Source organism: Sturnus vulgaris, unplaced genomic scaffold (genome assembly GCF_052056855.1).
Source record: "Sturnus vulgaris isolate bStuVul1 unplaced genomic scaffold, bStuVul1.hap1 Scaffold_192, whole genome shotgun sequence".
Taxonomy (NCBI): Eukaryota; Metazoa; Chordata; class Aves; order Passeriformes; family Sturnidae; genus Sturnus; species Sturnus vulgaris.
Window position 1 is genome coordinate 1,584,349 of NW_028276155.1, and position 24,602 is coordinate 1,608,950.

The 24,602-nt window shown below is 43.0% G+C and overlaps 1 long non-coding RNA gene across 1 annotated transcript; it reads right to left on the bottom strand.

Moving 5' to 3' along the window:
* Positions 1 to 21,795: 21,795 nt before the first annotated feature.
* On the bottom strand, positions 21,796 to 23,574 carry LOC148218241 (uncharacterized). The gene is made up of 3 exons (XR_015800515.1): positions 23,512 to 23,574; positions 22,743 to 22,805; positions 21,796 to 21,919 (listed from the first exon to the last, which is right to left on the bottom strand). It is a non-coding gene; the product is annotated as an uncharacterized LOC148218241 (long non-coding RNA).
* Between the last annotated feature and the right edge of the window lie 1,028 nt (positions 23,575 to 24,602).

Sequence of the window (24,602 nt, forward strand, 5' to 3'; positions counted from 1 at the left end):
GGGACGAGTCCCTGGGGAGCCTTGGTCAGGAATGGCCCTGGGGGCTCCTTCATGCTCCCAGGGACTGCAGGTTTTTCAGAGGACTTTGGATTTTGCTTTTTCCTTGGAGTTTGTGAGAGCTTTGTGCAATCATGGCCTCCAATTATCTGCTTTAATTAGTCCCTTGAGAACCTTTATAAGTAACAACACTCAATAAGGCTCATTAATGTTTCAAGATACTTCAGTTTTTTAAAGTACTTTCCTTATTCCTTTCTCTCTGAGAGGTTTTTGGGCAATCCTGGCCTCCCATTCTCTCCTCCAAGGAGTCTATGAGGAGCCTGCGTAGGGGATGGACCTCAGTGGTACCCATTAATGCTTTGAAACACTTTGGGTTTTCTTCTGACTTGGACTTGTGGAAAGGTTTGTGCAATCTCCTCTCAGGCCCTGAGGTTCAAGGGCTCAGCACCAAATGCACCACGGGGCTCACTGGGATCAAGCTCGTCCTGACAAACCATGGCTCTGCCTTCATTTCCCTCTGGTCTGGGGCAGCTCATTAGGAAGGTTTTCAACTCCAGATATGGAAAATTATGTCAAAGATCTTCTTGGAAATATCTGTTCCTATTTCAGTGGATGCATTTTATTACTGTTCTCTTTAGAGTAGAGGTCATTGCAGCATTCTGTGATTGATATTGATCCAGCGTCTCTTCTCCGGAGGTCTGGCCTGCTCACAGAAGCTGTGCCTTAAGGTCTGACCCAGTGTGGACAACCTTGCTGCACATTCCCCAACCCCATCCTGTCTGTCCTCACTCACCTGGGACCTGCTTTGTCCCAGTTTGGAGAACTGGCTGCACTCAGGCAAAAATGAGTTTTTTCCCTTTTTTGTTTTTCTTGGCTTTTTTTTTTTTTTTTTTTTTTTTTTTTTAAGCAATCTAAAACTCCTGGATTTCCTCATTGCAAACAGACACCTTCCATTAGTGTGTGCCAGCCCAAGGTCCCACCACAGAGGTTTCCCTTCTCCAAGGCAGAGATATGTAACGAATGTTTGAGACCTTTGGATTCCTTGGTTTCACAAGGCCTTGTTGTGTCACTATGCACTCTTGGTTCCATGAGGTTCTGTACTGTCACAGTGGAGATTTGGGTCCATGGGACCCCACAGTGTCACAATGCTCTTTTGGGTTCCATGAGGTCTTGCTCTGTCACATGGACTTTTGGTTCCTTGGGTTTCCATATTCTCAACAATGGTCTCTGTAGTTCCAGAGTGTCACGATGGACTCTTGGTTCCATGAGGTTCTTCAGTGTCAAAATGGAATTCTTGGTTCCATGGGGCCCCACAGTGTCACCATGGTCTGCTTGGTTCCACAAGGCCAGGCAGTGTCACAATGGCTCACAGGTTCCATGGGGTGCCACAATGTCACAGTCCATGAGTTCCATGGACTCAGTTCCATGAGTTTCCCCAGTGTCACAATGGTTCCTTGGCTTCACCTGGCCCCGTGTGTCACAATGGACTCTTGGTTCCATGGGGCCCCGCAGTGTCAAAGGTGTCTCCTTTTTCCTGTGGCACCCAGCAGCAAACCCCACTGGCAGGGCCAAATGCCTGGGAAGAAGGAGAGGGGGACATTTGGAGTGATGGTTTTTGTCTTCCCAGGGCACAGTGACGTGGGCTGGGGCCCTGCTGTCCTGGAGATGGCTGAACACCGGCCTGCCCATGGAAGGGCTGAGAGACAACAACCTCTGTGCATGGAACTGCAACAGCAGAGAGCTCAGGCTGAAGGCTGGGTTTAACAGACTGTCACCAGCACAGGAACCATCAATGTGAGAGGAAAGATGTGTGCTCATGTCTTTACAAATCATTTGGTGGGTGAAGGGATGGGTGTTCAGGTGTTTGAAATGGGTTGTAACATTTCTACTGACTTTGGGCAGCAGGTTTGTTACCGGGCCCAGCCAGCTTGGCTCCTGACACAGACCAGGGTTTGTACTGTTTTTTACCTATTTTCCTGGTTTGTAGTGGTCCATACTGGTGTTTTCTGGTCGATACTGGTTTGTACTAGTTACTAGCAGTTTGCATTAGACTTTTGCATTACTTTTTTATACTGGTTTTTACCACTTATACTGTCCCATACTGGTCTATACTGGTCCATACAGGTCCATACTGGTTTATACAGATTTCAGGGTGCCATCGAAGCTATCGTTTATGGGGCAGTGGCTGGGGGTGAACCCCAAATCCTACGGGGTGTGGCACCACCAGGGCTGGGTGCTGGGCAACGCTGCAGCGCCCCCTGCTGGCCAGGGAGGACCTGGCAATGTGCGAGCACCTCCTGGTGGCCGACCCCTGAACTGTGAGTGGCTTGTACTGATTTGTACTGGTTTGTGCTGGGATAGGTTCCAGGGCGTACTGGGATGGGGCTGGGGTTACTGGATTGTACTGGGTTATACTGGGAGAGAGTGTGTGAGTGTCTGGGAGGATCTAGCACTGTGTGTACTGGTTGTACTGGGTTATACTGCTTTGTACTGGGATGAGGTGCTGAGGGTGTTACTGGTTTGTACTGGGTTATACTGGGAAAGAGAACAGGGGTGTGTGAATGCCCCCTGCTAGCTTGGAGGACCTATTGGCTAACTTCGAGTTATACTGGTTTATACTGGTTTATATTGGGATGGGGTGCTGGGGGTCACTGGGTTATACTGGGATGTGGTCCTGGGAGTGACTGGATTGTAGTGGTTTATATTGGGTTATATGGAGATATTCTGGATTTTACTGGGTTAAACTGGGGTTTTCTGGGGTTTACTGGGTTATACTGGGAGGGGGCTTAGGCATGCTTGGCACTCCACTGGGAGCAACTTCTGGGGATGCTGGCCTTACTGATTTATACTGGGATGGGGCCTGGGACCTACTGGGAGTGACTTCAGGTTGTGCTGGCCTTACTGGCTACTACTGGGTGCTGCCGCCATGGGCTCAAGGGGCTCAGGCGTTGCTCGCAGTGCTTACTGGTTTATACTGGTGCCATCCCAGTATAAACCTGGGAGCCCCAGGACCACACTGGGAATGGGTTTGGGTGCATGAGGCCTTACTGGTTTATACTGGGAGCTGCTGCCACAGGCCTCAGGAGCTTGGGAGTGGCTCAAAGTGCTTACTGGTTTATACTGGTGCCTTTCCAGTCCACACCTGGGAACACTGGTAGGCACTTGTGGCCGGGCAGGACCTCAAGGCCGAGCTGGCCTTCACCAGGGCCTTGCTGAGCCACAGCTTCTCCAACTTCTCGGCCTGGCAACACTGCCTGTGGCTGCTGATGCCCACCAGGAACTACAGCAGGGGCACTGGCCCCTGGAAGGCTGAGGGAAGGTGAGGGATTTCCTTAAAAAACTCCCCCAATTTTGCGAGATTCCCAAAATTTTCCAGCCCCTCCCTCACCTAAAGTGGGAACTGGTTGGTTCTGTTGCATTGAATGGGTAGATCTGGTGTTCCTAAATCCCCATTCACTTTAAGGGGAAGACCTCAACTCCTGGATACCTGGGTGCCCCCGTCGAGATATTGGGATTTCCCCCAGCGTCCCCTTAGAGATTTTGAGGTGCCCCCTTTGCCCACCCCAGAGCTGGAGCTGCTGCAGAATACCATCTTCACCAACCCCATGCAACAAAGCACCTGGCTGTACCTGTCCTGCATCCTCTCCCGAGGTAACTCAGGGCTCCCTCCCACCCTTGATGTCCTCACCTGGAATTTTGGGGTACCCCCCGAATGTTGGAGTCCCCTGTGACAACCCCACAGCTGTCAAGGGCCATCTGTGTCCACGTGGACCAGGAGGACTGTGGCCACCATCTTCTCCTGGCCTGTCAGGGTGAGGGAGGGAACTTGGGCTCCCAAAAATAACCTGGATATCCCCCAAAAATTATCTGAGTACACATGGAAACTGCCCAAAATCAACTGGATTCCCCCCAGCAATCACCTGGGTACACCTGGCTATCTCCAAAAATCACCTGGGTACCCCCAAAAATCACCTGGATACACCTGAGTACCCCTTACACACCTGGATCACCAAAAACCCCTGGGGCCCCACAAAACGAGTGTCTCAAACATCCTCATTGCTTTCACTGGGTAGACCTGGCTCCCCTAAACTGCATTGCCTTTAAAGGCTAGACCCACTGTCCCTAAATTCTTATTCATTTCAATGGGTTAGCTCTGGAGTCCTGTTTATCTCCATTTATCTCTACAAATCCCTCCCAGTGGTCCCACTTTTGCTTCAGTGCTCCCAGTCACCCCAGTGTCCCCCCTTAGCCCTTCCCAGTGCTCCCAGTTGAAACAGTAACTCTTCCCAATCAAGCCCTATCAATGAGTAGACCTGGTGTCCCTAAATCCCTATTGACTTCACAGGGTTAGATCTGGTGTCCTTCAATCCCCTTTGACTTCAGTGGGCAGAGCTGATGTCCCAAAATTTTTGGCACCAAAAATCCCAATTTTCAGCTTGGAATTCCCAGATTTTGGGATGAAAATCGACATTTTTGGGCTTACCTGGAGGCACAGCTCCAGCATAGACAGCAGGTGAAGGATCAGGGATTCGGGATTGGCCTCCAGGAATTCATCCAGAACATCCAGAGCATTGGCACTGTAGTCCTGGAGTGGAAATTCCCAGAATTCAGCCCAAGATTTCCTCCAAATTTTATCAAATTTCTTTATTTTCGGGCCAAATTTCCACAAAACCCCATTGATTTTAATGGATAGACCAGGTGTCCCTAAATCCATATTGACTTTAATGGGATAGACCTTGTGTCCATAAGTCCCTATTGATTTCATTAGTCATGTCTGATGTCAAAAAAATGTGCATTGGGAGATTGATATTACAAGAGATGAGGCAACTGAGAGACGTTGTAAAAGATGGTTTATGGCCTCATGGTGTCAGTCTCATAGAAGGGTGAGACATTAAAGTTGTTACATCCAACACCATAATATCAGAACCTGCCTCATTCTTAGTTACAATGCCTTAAGTTCATTTTTTAGCCAAATACTTCTGTGAAGTTTGCTAGCATTCTTTTACACCAATCATTAATTGCTTTCCTTCTCATGGCTTTACTGCAATGCATCATTTTTCAACCAATCCTATAACACTTCATAAACCTACATTGATATATCTTAAACTTCTAATTAACTTTATAACAGGTTCTATTGCTAAGCTTTACAATCTTTTACTATCTTACTTAACATACTGCTTTGCCTACGTAATACTTCTTTATGTTTCCTTAAAACATATTTCTACTTAAACTAAAAACTTATATTATTGTTTTAGATCTATTTTCCTTTTAATGCTCTGATTGTCCAAGATTTCTCCAAGGTCTTTGGTCAAGCCTTGTATCCATCTCAGTCTCTGAGCCTGTTTGCACAAGGCCCTGAGAGCTCTCAGTGCCTGCATTTCCCACACCACCTGTCATCTCTGCCTCCAATTTCCTGCTCACACTGGAACCTGGGGACACTTTCTCAGTCGTGGCCCTCAGTGAGACCCATGAGCAATATCAGACACTTTGGAGTTCGATTCTGTCCAAATTCTTCAGAGGTTTCCTAGAAAACAACAGTTCGGCCTTGATTTCCCTCTGGTCTGGTGCCATTAGTTTGGAAGTTTTTCAACTCCAGTTATGGAGAAATATGACAAAGAGCTTCTTAGAAATATCCATTGCCATTTTCAAGGGTGTATTTTATTAGTGTTCTCTTTAGAGCAGAGGTGACTGCAGCATTCTGTGACTGATATTTGTGAGAAATGGATTTGTAAAGGATTCTCAAATCCTGACTGAAAGCTCACACAGACTTGTACATCTGTATGCAATAGTGTGCTGAGTTAGAAAGGCCATGGAATAAAGAAGACATTGCTGAGAGAGAGATCGAACTAGAAACAAGATTCAAACAATGGCCTTGCAAAAAGAACATATATTTAGGAGAATTAGAACTGTGAAAGATGCATTTTGGCAAGACTACGTGGAGTAAAATACTAGGTGATTGGTGTTAGAGTTATTACCACCATTGTGTGGCAAAAGCTAATAGGCTGAAAAACATTTATAAAATATTGAATATTGAAACCAGGAAATAACTTGGCTTCGGATAGAATGGCATTGAGTTTTACATCTCTTAGGTTGTACCTTTCACGGAGTATAAGAATGGAATAAAATATTTTTAAAACCCCTCTTAGTTGCCTCATCTCTGTAGAACTGGGATTTTCCAACAGTGCTGAGTCCCTGGACATCAGTCCCTGAGAGGGAGCTGAAGGAAAACTTCTCAAGAACTCAAAATTAAATTGAAACTCCAAAGTTTCTTGAAGTTTTAATGGGTCCCACTGAGGGATATGACTCAGAAAGTGTTCCCAGTTTCCAGTAAAAGGAAAACACTGGAGGCAGTGATGACAGGTGGGGACAAACAAGGGAAAGGTGTCTCTGATGCTGAGCACACCTGGATGTGTTTCAGGAATGCAAAGGGCCAAGGGCTGAGCCCCAGCCCCTGGCAAGGCAGATCCTGTCCCTCCCTCATTGCTCAGGGCTCTTCCCGGGCCACTGGGCTCTGGCCATGTGCAATGCCAAGGGCAGCACCATGGGGCGGCCCCCTGCCAGGCTGCTGGGCAGGGACAAGGAGGCAATGAGGCCCCAGCACAGCAAGGCTCACTTGTCCCCTGCTGGCCTCAGGCCCAGGGCCAGCCTGCATGGCCCAAGTGCTGCAGGAGTTGGCTCTGTCAGGGCCTTTCAGCTGCTGCCCATCCCTGTGGCCTCTGCAGCCCAGGCTGTCCTACGGTGTCCATGCCCTGCGCCTCTGTCCCTGCAGGCTGTCGTCATCCCCCGGCTGCCCCACCTCGCTGGCCCCTTCCTTTGCTGACAGCTCTGCCTCCTGCCTGCCTCTGCCTGCACACACAGAGCCCTGGCCTTGACACCAAAATAGTTAATTCAATTTTTACTGTGCCTGTGAACTTTCAGCAGAGAAACAAGGCATGCAGGAGCTGCTTTCCCAGTAGAGACGGTCAGAAGAGAAGAGAAACACATCTGGCTCAAGGGTGAAGTGACAGAAAAAACAAGGACACAACTTGGTAACTTGTGGTGGGTTTTATAGAAATGGTAAATTTGAATACACATGTAGTGACTAAATATAAGCAACACACTGGTAGAATCACGTGTCCACATAAGTTTAGGAGTTATCCCACATTGGACCTGAAGCCTGAAAAAAAGGATGTCCTCTTTAACACAGAATCTGTGTTAAGGAGTCTTATTCTGATATTGTGGAGATTTGGTGACAGTGGGTCCTCACAGAACCAAGGAGTCAGCTGTGACACTGTGGAACCTGAAGGTGCACTGTGGAACCGCCTGCAACCATGGGTGCATTGTGACACTGCAGGGCCTTACAGAACCAAGGTGACCATGTTATAGCACAGAACCTCGTGGAAAAAAGGCTCCATGGTGACACTGCAGAACTGCTGCTGAGAGTATGAAAGCTCATGGAACCTGAAGTCTATTGTGACCAAGGGGCCATTGGGACACTGCAGATCCAAGGAGACCAGTGTGACACTGAGGAACCTCATGGAACCAAGGGTCCATTTTTACATTGTAGGGATTCATGAAACCAAAAGTCCAGTGTCCAGGACCTCATGGAACAATGGAGACTATTATGAAACAGGATCACAGAGGTAATGAGGTTGGAAAAGATAATGAAGTCCAACCTATCACCTAACTTCACCTCATCAACTAAACCATGACTCTGAGTGCCACGTCCAGTCTTTTTAAAATGCCACCAGGGATGGTGACTCCACCACATCACTGGGCAGAAGATTCCAGTGCCCAATCACTCTCTCAGTAAAGAATTTTTATCCTGATGTCAAACCTATACTACCCCTGGCTCATGTTCAGACTGTGTTCTCTCATTCTGGCAGGTGTTGCCTGGGAGAAGAGACCGACCCCCACCTGACTACAGCCTCTGTTCAGGTGGTTGTAGAGAGTCTCACTGGAGACCATTGTAGCCATTGGGGTCATTGCAGCACGGCAGGGCCTCATGGAATCAAGGGGACCACAGTGAGAGTGTGGGGCTCCATGGGACAAAGGGGCCATTCTGACACTGTGGAACCAAGGAGATCATTGTTACACTACAGGGCCTCATGGAACCAAGGAGGCCATGAGGACACTTTGAGGCCACTTTGAGGAAGCAAACGACCATTGTGGCACTGCAGGGCCTCATGGAACCAAGGGCACAAGAGTGACCCTGTGAGCTCCAAGGGACCGAGGGGGCATTCTGACACTGCAGAACCAAGGAGACCATTGTGACACTATGGGGCATCATGGAGCTGAGAGTCCTTTGTGACACTGTGAGGCCTCATGGAATCCTGGAGGCCATGATGACACTTTGAGGCCTCGTTAAATGAAGGGGCTCTGCAGGACCTTGTGGAACCAAGGAGACCCTTCTGCCATTGTGAATCCCCACAGAACCAAGGGTCCATTGGGATACTGCAGTGTGGGAAATGCAGGCATGGAGAGCTCTCAGGGCCTTGGGCATACAGGCTCAGAGATAGAGATGGGTACAGGGTTTGACCTAAGACCTTGGAGAAGGCTTAGAGAATTAAAGCATTAAAGCGAAACAGACATAAAACAAGAATATAAATTTGTAGTTTAAGTAAAAATAAGTTTCAAGAAAACAGAAATATGTATTATGTAAGCAAAGCAGTATGTTAAGTAAGATACTAAAAGATTTTAAAGTTTAGCAAAAATAACTCGTTCTAAAGTTAATTAGATGTTTAAAATGTATCAATGTAGGTTTGTGCAGTGTTATATGATATACTGAAAAATGATGCATTGCACCAAAGCCATGGGAAGCAAAGCAATTAATGATTGGTGTAAAAAGACACCAGGAAAGTTCATAGAAGTTTTTGATTGCCTAAAAACTAACATAAGGCATTTGTAACCAAGAATGAAGAAGCTTCTGATATTATGGTACTGGATGTAACACCTTTAATGTCTCACCCTTCTATGAGACTGATGAAATAAAGCCATAAACCATCTTTGACAATGTCTCTCAGTTGTTCCATCTCTTGTAATATTAATCTCCCAATAGAGATCTTATGGACATCAGGTCTACCCTTTGAAATCAATGGCAATGTAGGAATAGCAAGTCGACCTATTATAAAAAACCAAAGGGAATTTAGGAACATCAGGTCTACCTTTTGAAATCAATAGGGATTTAGGGAAACCAGATTTACCCATTAGTCAATGGGGATTTTGCAGAAATTTGGTGCTGAAATGGGGAAATTTGGGGGAAATACTGGACTGAATTCCAGGAATTTCCATTTCATGATCATGGTGCTGACACTCTGGAAGTCCTGGCATAATTCCTGGAAGCTAATCACAAATTCTTGATCCCGCACCTTCAGCCTCTGCTGGAGCTGTGCCTCCACTTAAGCCCAAAATCGTTGTTTTCAGCCCCAAATCTGGGAATTCCAAGCCCAAAGTTGGGATTTTTGGCAGCAAAAATTTTCAGACGTTGGGTCTACCCATTGAAGTCAATGGGGATTGAGGGATATCAGGACTACCCATTAATAGGGCTTGATTGGGAAGGGTTAGTGGTTCAACTGGGAGCACTGGGAAGGGCTAAGGGGGGACACTGGGGTTACTGGGAGCACTAGGGCATAAGTGGGACCACTGGGAGGGATTTATAGAGATACATGGGTATAAACAGAACTCAACATGTACCCTTTAAAGTCAATGGGGATTCAGGGACACCAGATCCACCCAGTCAAAGCAATGAGGATTTTTGGGACACCAGTTTTGGGGGCCCTCAGGGGTGATCCAGATGTTCCATGGGTACCCAGGTGTATCCAGGTGATTTTTGGTGTAATCCAGGTGATTTTCAGGGGTAGGGAAGTGCACTGAGGTGATTTTTTAGGATACCCAGGTGTACCTAGGTGATGTGGGGGAGTACACAGATGCACCCAGATAATTTTGGGGGATCTCCAGATTATTTTTGGAGCACCCAAGTGTCCCGACTCACCTTGATGGGCCAGGAGAAGATGATGGCCACTGTCCTCCCAGTCGATGTAGACACAGATGACCCTTGGCAGCCGAGGGGCTGTTGGGGGGCACCCCAACATTCAGGGGGTACCATAAAACTCCAGGTGAGGACATCGGGGAGGGAGGGAGCCCTGAGTTACCTCAGGAGAGGATGCAGTGCAGGTACACCCAGGTGCTTTGGTCCATGGGGTTGCTGAAGACAGTGTTCCTAACCAGCTCTGGCTCTGGGAGGGGCCAAAGGGGTCACCCCAAAATCTCTAGAGGGCTGTGAGGACACCCCAATATCTGAATACTCAAGTGTACCAGAGTTCAGGTGAACCCATTAAAGTCAAAGGGGATTTAGAGACACCAGTTCTACTCATTCAACCCAACAGAACGCATCACCTCCCACTTTAGGTGAGGGAGGGGCTGGAAAATTTTGGGGATCCTGTGAAATTGTAGGAATGTTACTGGGGAATTGCTCACATTCCTACAGCTTTTCGTGGGGCAGTGCCCCAGCCTCGCCCTTTCTGGAGTCCCTGGCAGCTGCAGGCAGTGGTGCCAGGCTGAGAAGTTGGAGAAGTCGCAGCTCAGCAGTGCCCCAGCAAAGGATAGCTCGGACTCAAAGTCCTGCCTGCCTGCCATAACCCACTGGTGTTCCTAGGCATAGACTGAGAGAACACCAGTATAAACCAGTAAGCACTGGGAGCCACCCCCGAGCTTCTGAGGCCCATGACGGCAGCTCCCAGTATGAACCAGTAAGGCCTCATGCACCCAAATCCATCCTCAGTGTAGTCTAAGGGCACCCAGGTTTATACTGGGAGGGCACCAGTATAAGCCAGTAAGCACTGGGAGCCACTCCTGAGCCCCTGAGACCTGTGGCAGCAGCTCCCAGTATAAACCAGAAAGGGTTGATGTGCCCAAACCTGCTCCCAGTGTGGTCTAGAGGCTCCCAGGGTGATCTAGTGAGATGGGGAACATAAATGGTTTTGAAAATTCAGAACCTTAGAAGTCTATGATGTGCTTAAGCAGGTAGAGGGGAAATTGAACACATAGCAGAAATGGTATGTAACAAACCATATAGGAAGTTATTTGCCAGGAAAAAGCTTTAAGATAACATATATTGCAAAAACTCAGCAAAAAAAGACCTAGCAATGGTACAAACCCAGCAAAACAGAAACCTGTGGCTCCAGAAACCAGGCAGGACCAGCCAGGTAGTTTTGAGTGGGACAAACTGGCCTGAAGGAGAGCCAAACCTCCAATGTGCCTGCCCAAAAGCAGAGGTCAAACAGTGATTACTGAGGAAGACATACAGCCTTCATCCCAAAGACCACCAAACACAACCACCAGGAGGGGTGGCAGCTAATTAAAATACAAAGGGAGAGAAGGTGGAGATGGGCGGGCAGGGAGGTGTGGGCTTGTGGGATCAATGTGTATTTATACCTGGAACCTGTCGTGACCAGGTACACGTGGTTTGGAGGAAATATCCCCCCATGTGTCCCCCGTGTGCTGCCAATGAAACACTCTCTACAATTGCAGTGTCAAGTGCTGATTCTCGAAATCAGTTGTTGAGCCAGCCAGAAGGTCTTCGTCTGTCTGCTGGAGCACAGGGGACATCGACATCCCAGTGCACCCTGGACTTTTTCTGGAGCTGACCTCTGCTCCCCGGTCACTCTCTGTGGGGACGAGCAACCAACCTCCTATATGGCCTAGAGGAACGTTTGACCAAAATGTTTTGGGGGAGGCCCAAGGTAAGGTGAGCCTGTAAGACACTAGGGATGCCTGCACATGGCTAACAGTGTGTCAGAGACATCCGACACACAGAGCTGACAGGTTTGGGGCAGGTATTTGGAAGCTGGCAAAGGGGTTTCTGTTGACCACTTAGGGTGGCCACTAGCAAGTTTGGGGGTAACTTGAACGAACCAAGGTGTTCTCAGTATTATTAACAGCATAACTCACTGCTATAACCCTAACTGTCATAAATAGTCTGTGTAAATTGTGCTTGTTGTAGGGTGGTGGAAGAAGTATTTTATATGGTGGTTGGTGTTTTATGTTTGCATCACTCTCATTTTGGTGGTGGAGATTTTGGATTTTGGGGAATGTCTTCTCTGTTTTCTGTAGTGGACCTGTGCAATATCTGGTGTAACACTGCCCTCTTGTGTTATTAACTGTCATTGCAACAAGTTAAGATTTCTGTTCTTTTCTGCGGCGTGAGATTCTATTGTTTCTGATGTAATGCTGCCCTCTTGTGTCTGTAACTGTCAATGACAGGTCAGTGATTTTTTGGAAACTGTCAGAGTTAAAAAGGTGGTGGAAGCTGGGAGTGAGTGCGAAGGGCTCGACCAAGCAAGGAGGAAGCCCTTTCTAGGTGGCTCCAGATTGAGCCCCCGGATTTCTTGAGGGATCAAGGGAAACTTGTACGGTTGGTACGGGAGGACGGGGGAGTAGAGCAGGTACACTTGGGAGGAATATTCTCAGATTCCATAGATAGTTACCTGGGTTTTGACTGGGAGCAACCTCTAATCGAAAGGGAACCTAGAAGGGTTAGACCAATTCCTTGCTTTGCGTGTGGACCAGCAATTTGGACACCAAGGTGGCATCCAGCCTGGGACCTCCTACAGTGTCATTGGTGCAAAAGGAAGTGGCACTGCAGATCTAGGAGGTGGACGCCTACATGCCCCAGGTGTACCCCGGACCCATGGCATCATATTCAGGAATTAATACAGGTAGAGTGTGAGATTGTGAATTTGATCTGTGCAAAGAATCTTTCAGTTCCCAAGGACTGGCACGTTTTCGATGACCACTGGGAGGAAGTGAAAGAATATTGCCAGCAGAGGTTTGGGAGAGGAGATAAGAGAAATAAGGAGAGAAATCATGGGGACCTAGCAAAATAAAGAGGTGCCTAGGAGGAGCCCTTTAGGATGTATACTAACCCACTGGAAGGAAGTTGTGGGGACAGGAGAAACCGAGAGCAAAAGGATTTTCATAAAATACTCGAATCAATGGTGGCCTCTCTAGAAATCAGAAGATGGGGCAAAGTGGCCATTAAATGGAACATGGGACTGTAACACCATGTTGAAGTTAATGTTGTTTTTAAGGCGGGAAGGAAAATGGGATGAGGCACCATATGCAGATGTTTTTCACCTTACAGAACCACCCAGAATGGCAAAGGGATTGTGGTATTAACCCTCCACAAGACCCATTGATCCTAGCAATGGAAAGAGAAAACAGCAGGGTCTCACATATATTAAAATGGTGCTACTAAGCCTGTAGTCTTGGTCAGAAGTGCACTAAAAATGACAAGGTATATAAGGAAGAAGACTCTGATCTGGATGATCTCCCCTCCTCCATCACTAGAGTTGGGTGGGAGCCCAGGAAGGGCACCAGATCAAACTCCAACACCCCTGGGAAGTCCAGCATCCTCCCATACAAGGGCAAAGCTAGGGAACAACCAGCACCTTTGCAGGCACCTCTTAGAGAAGAAGTGGGACCAGATGGAACAATGATGCTACTAAAGGTTCCCTTCAATACCAATGATTTGGAAATTTGGAAAGGGAATGTAAAGGATTACAGAAAGGACCCTCTAAGTATAGCTGAACACTTTTGGTTAATAGTGAAATCACATAACCCGGATTGGAATGCTATACAGTTACTGTTCCATGCAATGACAGAACCAGAGAAACAGCTGATCCCAAAGGTACCCTGGGATTTGGCCCAGGAGCACTGTAAGACATGGGGGAGGATGTAAAGGAATTCTTTCCCCCCCCCAGGATTCAAAGTGGGATGTGAATAGAATGGCAGGAAGACAGAAGGTACAAGAATATCAGGAGTGGATTGCTGTCCTAGGGTGATGTTATGGTGTTTGTATCTCCCATTGTGTGTTCTGATTATGTTTGGTATTATGTCCTGAGCTTTCAGGACTGACTCTGAAAGTGAAGCTTTGTTTTGTCTTGTTATCAGCCGGCTCACCTCCCCCATGGTCTATGTTTAGGAGAGGTTTTAGCTCGGCTTGCTTGCCTGCTTGCCTGCTTGCTTGCTCGCTTCTGCCTCTTTTTCTTTCCTTCGCTTTGCCTTTGCTTTTTGCTTATTAGTTAGTTCAGCTAGGCAGTCCAACTTTTTCCGTGGACTGTTTTCTTTTCCACCCCGTCCCCTCCCTCTCCTGGATACCATCTGAACCTGTTCTGGACGGGGACCTGGGAAACCCCAAAAAACACGGGGAGTCTGCATTCTGTCACCTGCAGCAGTCATTCCCCAGGGCCAGAGACTGAGAACTGGGCGACCACTGGCCGAAGAGACTGAGTTTGTCATCCCTTCAGAACGGTGAGTTATTTTGTCAGCTGGTGTTGTTTTTTTCCTGTGCTGGGGAGTGTTTTTCTTGTTAAATAAACAGATTTTTTCTCTTACTCGTCTCTGAGGAAATTCTTCTCGAACCCGGTGGGGGGGAGGGGGGAGGAGTTGTGGGCTTTGCTGTCTGGGGGCTCCTTATGGAGGTTTTCCCCCAAATTTGCCCTAAACCAGGACAACATCCCTACTCAACATAAGGAACTCAAACTACTGGCCTATCCATAAGACTACACAAAAAGAAGGCAATAAATATGTTTTGCTTTCCACTTCAGACAAATCTCGGATTTTTGATTTTTCATTCTATTTGAAGATTTTTCATTCTATTGGAAGTTTGAAGAAACTTGTAGGTTTTTTGTTATCTCTAGGCTCTGAACTGGGAGTTGTCATTGTTGTGAAAGCAAGATTAATCAGGATTAATACAGAAATAGATGTTCTAATCTATCCTTACACTTCTGTGGCAGAATCTGCTGGTCCCTAGGAAGGCTGCCTGGTGATTTCTGTCTGTGTTCAAATATTTAAAGCAACAACATTTAGTCCCACACTTTATATTTCAGAAAAACAATTTAATGGCATCTTAACATTGCTTTCATATCTTATAACATGCATATTTTACTCTTTATGAAGATGAAATATCTTTTAATGCAAGTAACTCTATTGAAACTTCCATTTTAGAAATTCCAAAACCGTTTTAACATAGTGAAAACAAAACAGTCTAAAAAGACAGGTCTACCAGCCAGTGAAATGGAAAAAAACCAGAAGACTTCAGGCAAAAGTGCATACATTTAACACCTACATTTCTTTCACTGTGTTATCTATTCAGAAAAACAGTAAATTTAAAAGAACAGAAGTTCTTTAAAACCAGAATTTCTAATGACAGAAGCAGCTTTGAAACAACTTTCTATGTAGTTCTATTTTTTTCAAAATTTTAAATTGGCTAATTTGTGTCCCAACATTTTGAAGCACAAGGGACGAAAGGTGGAAAATGCTCTGCAGGGGGATGCAGTTATAGATCTATGAAGTTTATATGTGTAAAGGAAATGAAAATAATATTAAACACACTGAGCACGACAGAAAAATGCAACAAAGTACTAACTCAGAGAATAACAACACTGTGGAGGCACCAGGAAGCAATGCCAGGGCACTGGGCATTTCTGCATTTTAAGCAAAGAGCTTTACAGCTTCTTGAATTTTTCTTTTCCTGTCCATTTTGGAAACCGCCGCCCACCCCGCCTGGCGCATTCTCCTCATGGTTTGGAGTTTCAGTGCAGAGCCTGGAGATTTCCCATGGCATGGAGCTGGTGTCTAGGAAGGGAAATAAAGCCATCCATCAGTTTCTGTAAACAATCTCATTAACTGTTTGGTTTAATCTTATGAAAGGATAACATACCTTTTTTGGTGCTGTGGAATGTAATTGTGAAGCTTGTGGATAATCTTTGTACAATTTTTTAAACATTTTTTCTTCAGAAACTATGCTCTAATAAATTAAAAAGTTATTTAGTCACAATATATTAAAAAATACTTTTTCTTTCCCTCTCAGGATATTAAACTATTAAAAAAAAAAAGATGTTGTTATGAGGCATAACAGTTCAATAAAAAGAATGCAAATTATGTACATATAACCACAATTCCAGAAAGAGCCAATTAAGTAAAAATATACACATAAATACTGGCTTGAATGTAGAAGCCCAAACCCTTTATCTTCACTCTCAGACACAGCAGTGAGCACAAAGAACTGTTCAGCACAGGATTTGCTCTCTGGCTCTTACCAGGAGGTCAGTGTGCTCAGAGCTGTCTGACTGAGAATCCAGCTGGACAAGCACTTTTTGCTTTTTCCTTGTGCTCTGCTCCGAGGGCAGGTTTGTGCTTCTTCCACTTTGCAGTTTATCTGTTGGAGGAGTCTTTATAATATATGTCTGGGAAAGAAAATGTTTGTAGTTTTAAATTCTCTTTTATGGGGTAAATATAGAGTCTAAACCCAATCTCATGACCCACTTTACAGTCTGAGTGTCCCAGAAGACACCTGAGAGACGTGGTGGAATTATTTTCTTTCCATCCAAACACGAAGCAAAGACCCAAACAAAGTGGGGTGGGGTAGAAATATCCTTTTTTGGTTGCCAAACTAGGAGAATGAACAGGAAGCTGTGGAAGAGTTGAGTTTCATGGCACATTGTTCTCTATGTTTATCTGCAGAAATTCTGGTTATTCTCAATTGCAGCCACTACACGTGGACTGTATCAAACATCTCAGAAAATGGAAACTAACAAAACTGCAGGAAGAGGCTTTCAGAGAAGGATTGACAGCAATATCAAGATTGGTGTTACTTGAAACAGCCCTTTCACTAGAAGTTAAACTGAGAAACATTGCAATAGTCCAGTGCAGTCCTTTTTTAGAAAGGTAACACCAAAACGATGGTGGATTCTGTTGTTCCAAAATGAAAACCACAAGCAAACTCCTGACAGGGAAGAAGGGCAAGTTCTGCAGTATTCAGTATTCAGGAATACTTTGACACTTCAATAATTTTTACAGCTATATAAACTTTTTTCCCTTCCATAGAGAAAAAAGTGCTTTTATAAATGGACACTTTTGAAGACTAAGTAAAACAATTCTAGAGATATAAAGCAACAACTGAGAAAGAAAAATGACACACTGGGAGCCCTTCCATAAACTGCTGTCTAATGTCTCCATGGAATGGGATCACCCTTTAAAATCCCTGCTTATCTCAGGAAAAAAAAATTAAGCATCTACAGAGAAGTAAGAAATACAGAGAAGTAAGAACACAAAATGTGTTTTGCTGAACACAAATAATTTATCATGGCACTTCAATTGATTCTACACATATAAATACTTCCAAACTCTAAAACCAATTAAAAAGTTAAAGTTACCTTGTGTTTCTTTTCACTTTCAGGAATCATATTTCCAGAGTGCTCTTTTACAAGATTCTCCTAAAACAGAGTTATGTGATAGGAAGGAAATATTTATTTGAATTCAGTTGTTAAGAATCTTCTTGGGGTAATTACAGAACACAGTTTATAATCACAGACTGTTACAAACTTCACACAAATATATGACCAGACACTGTTTTTCTATTCAATTTCATTCCTTACACAACTTCTAGAGCACAAGCCCAGGCCACACCTCACCCACACTGCTCAGTTAGTGAAAAACTCCACCTTTTCTTCAATTTCTGCTTTCAGCTGTTCCTTAAGGGATGACAGTTCACGTTTCAAACATGACAGCTCATTTTCCTAAAAACAATTAAATAAAGGCTAGGGTTAACTATGCCCAATCCAGAAAAAAGAAAACAGTCCAAAATATTTAATAGGGATATTCATTAGATACAAAAGATAATTCTATTTGTTTTTCAACCCTATACTTGAAGCTTTGCTTTACCTTGTTTAAAATTAAAGACTGAAGTACTATAGGAAACAGGTAGTTGATCATAAATATTCAAGATAAGACCTTAAAACACTTGGGAGAATGGGGTGAGAGGGCAGAATCGAACTATTTAAAACAAAAATTTCCTATTCAAACTGTGAAGTCAGAACATGACACGCTGGCTGGAAGAGTAGACACAAACACACTGCTACTCCCATTTATTTTTAGAAGCATTTGGAGATTTTAGTGCCCAGAATAAGATCTGTAAGACAATAAAAGGAAATAAATTAGTGGGCTGATTTTTACTGTTCAGTCCCACTAAAGCAGATAGTTAACCCCTCCCCAAATATTCAATAGGAAGAAGTAAAATATGACATTTATAATTCTATTAAACTCAAGGTGTGTGGGTTTAACACAGCTTGGCTCTCAGTGGGGGTGGAGTGTTATAAGAACATATTCTATTATTGGCTTTTCACAAATATTAAAATGAATGCTGTATGTACAATGTTGGAAAACTCTGCTGTATGAATATAGTTTCTTTTAGTTCTGCTATTAACAGAACTTAGAAATAGTAGTGTGATAAATACATATATTTTTCTTGGAGTATAAAATGATGATGTAAAAAGGTTCCGTTCATGTATGAGAACGATAAAAATGAGAGAATGGTAAAAAAAAGATAATCAGGAAATTGTTCACATTCTTGGATTATTGGACACCAGAACCCCAGGGAAGAAAAAAAAATTGATTTACAGGTTGGAGGGGGGAATGATTTTGAATAATGCTTGAAGATCTATGAATATACAACATGTTGATGCATTTAAAGAAGTGTTGTCTGAGTTAGTGGGTGGTCTTGGCTGAATGTCAAGCACCAAGCCTTTATAACCTTTTGCTTTATTTTTTGTCTCATTGTTTTTTATTCAACCTTTTAAATTTTACCAGGAAAGGGAACCTCGTTTTTCACAGGAGGAAGCCACAGAAGTGGCTTCTGAGAGAGAAAGCTTCTTCTGTGTCCAGCAGAGCCAATTTCTGAAGGTGCTGATGATGGACACATTGCTGGTCTGATTTTAAAAGTTGGTAATGCCTCTGTGATGACAGATTTAAGAAAGAAACAAACTGTGTGCACTTCTTCTTCTTCTGAGGGGTGGAAATGTGCGGCAGTAACGGCGTTGCAGTGTTCTCATCCCTCATGGTTTGAGGGAGATGTTGCAGTGTGTTCTCATCCCTCATGGTTTCAGGGAGATGTTGCAGTGTGTTCTCATCCCTCATGGTTTGAGGGAGATGTTGCAGTGTGTTCTCATCCCTCATGGTTTGAGGGAGATGTTGTGGTGTGTTCTCTTCTCAATAATTTGTTCCATTCCCCCCTGCATTGTTAAACTGTACCTTCCCACCTAGTTGTCCATCTTGCCCTAAACCTGCCCCTTGATCCAGAGTGTTCCCTGTTCCTCCCACCATTAAGTTGTCAATCCCACTTTTTACCTACCCTTTACTTTGGAAACTTCCCTGTCAATTCCCTGCTCTTTGAAGCCCCATTGATCTGTTTCAATTGTTCCCTCCCCCTGTGTTTCCTTGGGTTATGTATTGTAAACCTCACCTTGTGCTTCTCCCCAACCTTCCCCTATTGGTAAAGAATTTGTGCCCTCCCCTAGAACCTCCCCTGTATAAATGTCCCTGCACACCCAGTTTCTTGGTCTGTCATCCCTGGAAAACTGAGATCAACCTTTCAGAGCTGCAAAACACTGTAAGAACTTTACAATTGATAAAACTTGAGTAAAAATGAACCTGCAGACAACAATTTTCTCCTGAATCAGAGAAGGGGAAAAAGTGAAGACACGTGAAAAGAACGTGGTGACACTAAAGTCAGTGAGGGGAAGGAAAAGAAGTGCTCCAAACATCAGAGCTGAGATTCTTCTGCAAGCCATAGTGAGGACTATAACACACAAACTGTGTCCCTGGAATTCACAAAGCACATGGGGGAATGCACAGATCCACTCACAGCCCATGAGAAAAGGTGCCCATGCTGGAGTGAGTGGATGTTAAAAAGCTGTCATCTAGTGGGAAATTCAAACAAAGAGAGAAGATAAAGAGGCCCCTTGTTTCCAAACTAGAACAGCTCATCCTCAAAAGACTTCACCCCATGAACTAATGGCCCATGCACAACAGTTGTGGGAATTCTGTTTGCCTGTGGGAGGGACTCATGTTGCAATAGGTCGGGCAGGACTGCTACTCCTGAAAAATACAACCACACTGGAAAAGTACACAGAGAACTGTCTCCATTGGGAAAGACCCCACAGCACAGCAAGAAACTCCCTAAGCAAACTGAAAAAAGATTTTTACAAGTGACAAACTGACTAGAGATCACGTTTTGACTCCCTGTGCTGTTGGTGGACAAGAGGGAGGGACTGGGATAAAAGGTGTTCTAAAGGTTTATTTTAATTCTCATTACCCGCTTTCAAATCTATTTATAATACATTTTCTTCATATTGTTTAAGTTCGAACTTGTTTTACCCCTAAAGTGTTTTTCTCCTAATCCTTACCTCAATTCATGAACCCTTCAATTTTTCTTTCCCCTCCTCTACTCAACTACAGAGGAGGAAAATGAGTGAATGGTTTTTTTGTGCATGCCTGAAGCTTAGCCAGTATCAAACCACTACACAAGAACATCAGCCCCTCCACTGAATTATTTAACATTGGAAAGTACTCCTTACCAGTGCTCTTGCTGATGATAACTGCTTTTGCTGATTAATTTTATATACTCTTAATTCTGCATCTTTTTCTTCAACCATTTTATCATATTCGTTCTGTGTTAAAAAAACCAAACCAAAAACAAACTCAAAACATGTGATTTGTAACATGGAAATGTTACAATTATAGATCTATCCAGTCTTAAAACATCATTTTTTCAAACCAGGCTCCTCAGAAGATTCAGAAAGCACCATGAACAAACACTGATGCTTCTGCAGAAACTGCAGAAATCAAATGCTCAATGCAGTATTATTTTGTGGACTGGCAGAGAGTGCTTTATTTCTATGCAATATGTGCTCAGCACCTAAGAGCCAGCCATGCTATTTTTATTAATGGGATCTGCTAAAGATACTGCAAAAGAGAGTAATAGAAAGGTAAACTAAAATGTATCAAGATAAACTGCTGACAGGCACTAAGTAATTTCCCCTGAGAAGGAGGCCAAACTGATACTGAAAAATACTGCATTCAGAGGGTATTAAAGGAAGCCTAACTTTAAAACAAAAAATTAAATCCTAGAAGTTTAGAGAAATGAAATTTATCTGCCCATAGGCATGTTTCCAAAATCTTCAAATGAATTTAATTTTAGGTGATGAAAAGTCAAGCATGTGTTCAGCTTCCTTTTCCCAGACTCAGGCCTCTTTGTGGGTTTGAAGGGTTATTAACACATTACAAATGCCAGCAATCAGTAAAATCTCTTACCTTGTGCTTTTCCATAAGTGCCACCATTTCAGTTATCTTGTGCTGACAGTGGATATCAGTTTCTCTCTGTATCACTGCTGCTTCCTCATAAAGCAACCTCAGCTTTTCTACCTGGGAGCAGTAAATTGCATTTCATTCATAAACATAACAATATATATTTTAAAAATATTACTTTAATTTCTTCTTCCCCCTGTGGGTGCAATGTAGTCTTGGACTTCATTTGCTTTTGAGATCCTTTTCAAATCTGACATCTTTTATGCAGATTGTTAAAATGGGCAAGATTAAAGGTACAAGTTCACTTTGAACCCAAAGGCCATTTCAAGCACTCTGCCCTAACATTTCTCAGCATTACCATCAAAAAATGTGTGGGCAAAAAAATACTAATATGGGAGAAGCTATAATCTCATTTAGCTATGCTGACTTTATACCAAGGGTAGAATTTCTCTGAACTGTATCTAGAAAGAAAGAATTTTTAACTTCGTTCTTATTTTCAAAGACATATTCAAATATTTCAACTTAAGCACCTGATGTACTAAAGCTTTGCTCACAGGCATACACAACAAGCATTTCTGTTGATAAGACTGAAATGTAAGAGCAAGGGCTCTGGTCAATAAAGCTTCATAAAACATTTTAAATTAAAAAAAAATTAATTGCAGTAAAAATTAACACCTCTCACCTGTTCATTAAGTTTCTTTTCATTCACTTTTCTTGTTTCTATCTCTTTTTGATAGATGTCAACTGCTTCCTTATGTTGCTTGTTCATATTTTCCATCTCTAACTGCAATTTATTCACCTTTTGGGAATGCAGAATTGCTGCTGTTATTTGTTTAGGAATTAATATGTTAATTTTTTTTTTTACCTCTTATTTTTGAGCAGAAACACACTGTTACTTCTCAGGTATATGATTAAAGTGTTTCCTATTTAAAAGTTCAGGTTTTTTTTATAAAGAACTGAACTTTGTCCTGAGGTGAGTTAGAAAATACTCAAAGAACCAATGGCAACAGCACAATGGGAAAGACTGCCCTAAATGCTGTGAATTCCTTGGAAAAAACCAAATACAGATGGAGATTTTATTCTCTCTCTTGTAATTCTATGTAAGATTTTCGCAGGTTTTATGGGACATTTTCCTCCCATCTGTGCATTTTGATTACAGTTTTTCCTTTTAAGTTTCTCATATGAATATCCTCCCAAAAGTCCACTTCTTTCTCTAAGTGCAGTACCCAAAGCTGGACACAATGTTCCCATCAGAGGGATTTACAGTGCAGAACACATTTAAAGAACAGCCTGAAGTGAGTAATGTATGTAAGTCTTTTAAATGCTTTTCTGTCACAATGGGGTTACTGTTCAGTCCACTACCAATAAATGAAAAAAAAGAAAGGGACTGATTGGAAACATAATTAAATGTGATGTGAAGTCTATCTCTTTTAAATGTTCAATAGTCAGTGCCCAATGATTAAAAATGGAAGCATCTTCTAAAAACTATGAGCTCATTCCTGCACAATCTGTATCCTAAATCCATAAACCAGCTCACAATGGATTTAACAAATATTGTCATTAGTTACACTGGGACTTAAAAACACTCACTTCATCTTCTGTGTGATGTTATTTAAACCTACCTTCCCTTCATGAATACTGGTTTTCTTGCTTTCTGCAGTAATTTTCCTTTTCAGCACCTGATTCTGTTGAAATAAAACAAAACAAGCACTGTACTTTAATAAGTTAACAGAATTATGTAATGGTTTAAGTGTGTCGAGAATGTCAGAATCTTCAAAATTCCAGCTTTCATCAAGTTCCTGTTATTGAATGGAATTCATTCCATAACTTCCTCTTGTGCAGTTCAGGTTCCAGAACAATTCTCCAAACAAAAGAATTCTCAGATAATTACTGTGAAAATCCTGTTTCTTCACGACCTTAAGAAAAGCTCCCCCTGAGCAACAACAGGGAATAACAAATGAGGGGCAGAACGGGAATTAAAACTAAGATGCTGCTGACAGAAGGTGTGAAGATGTCATGACCAAGAATACAAGTTATATGTATTTTACAGTGAAGTTTCTACAATTTGTGCTAGTGCAGAATTTTTTTCTACAAGTGGTAACTGTGATGGGTCCTTATTACAAGTACATAAATAATACTATATAGTAAATGAAAAAAGTGTAAGTTTGTTAAAGATATTATTTTTGTAATTGCTTTTTTCAAATTAAGGCTAACTTAACAGATCAAGTGATTCCAAAGACGACTCCTTAATTTGATCAGTTAGGATAAGAAAGGAACATTTTTAAATTACATAGGTGTATCAAAAGATATCACAGTAGATGAAAAATGCTGAAAAGTCACCCCAAAATACCATGTGTTGATGTATTTGTGACTCTCAAAATCTCTACACACCTCCTGCTGCAACTCTTCAAAGCATTTGGCTTTATTTTCCATCTGTTTCTTTAAATTATTAACCTGGAAGAGATATTTCAAACATTAATTAGTTAAGTCCTAAACATTACACCCTGTGTTAGCAATTTCTGTCAACATTCTCAAACATGCACTTGCACCAGTCTGGTTTATTCTGATGGGACTGAAACACAAGCTGATGTCTTAGAATGACTGGAGTTTGAGCCATAAAGTATTACAAGATGTTAATTAATTTAATTAATAGCAGTGAACCAGTTCCTTAGTGGTTATAGAGTTAAGAAAGAAGAAGGGAAAAACCTCCAGTATCTTCACAATTTCAAAAATACTTTGTATGACGTTCCCTACAATCTATGAAAAAATGAATTTTCCCAATTATTTTCTAGACTCTTCAACTGCTTTTCCTTTCTTGAAATTTCATTTTCAATACTCTCAATCTGAAATTAGAATTGTAAATCTTTGACTTTTACAATGAAATTATGAAATCTGTTTTAATGCTAAAAACCCCAGGTTGCTTTGAAACTACAGAAAGTAAAAATATTTGAATCTATTTAAGCTAGAACTCACACTACATATAAAAACTAATCTAGAGCCCATCCATCACCCAGTGGATATATGAAAAAAATAAAGAAAAACAGGTTCCCTGTTTGTCTGATATCAAACAAGTCTTTAATATTCAATTTCCCAGCAAGGAATAAACATCCCTGTGACTGTGCTTGTCTTTCAAAATACCAGGGCTCAGCATGTGGACACACAATGTCACAGCTGGCAGCAGCTGTGACAGGAGAAAGCCCCTGGCAGAGACCACATCCCCAGGCAGAGCTTTGCACAAAAAATCCCAACAAACATTTTACATTTCAATTCTGTCCTGCAGGTTATGTAACATATTTCCATACGTACGTTTTCTTCTTTTTCATCCAGTTTACTTTGAATCTCTTCACCTGTCTTTGCCATTTTCTCCTTCAGAGACTCCAGTTCATTTCTAAGGGCCAAATTAACAAGCATTAGTAAATATTTACTTCTTACCTTCAACTTCCTTTCAGTACTAGTAAACTCATATTTTATTTTCTACAAAG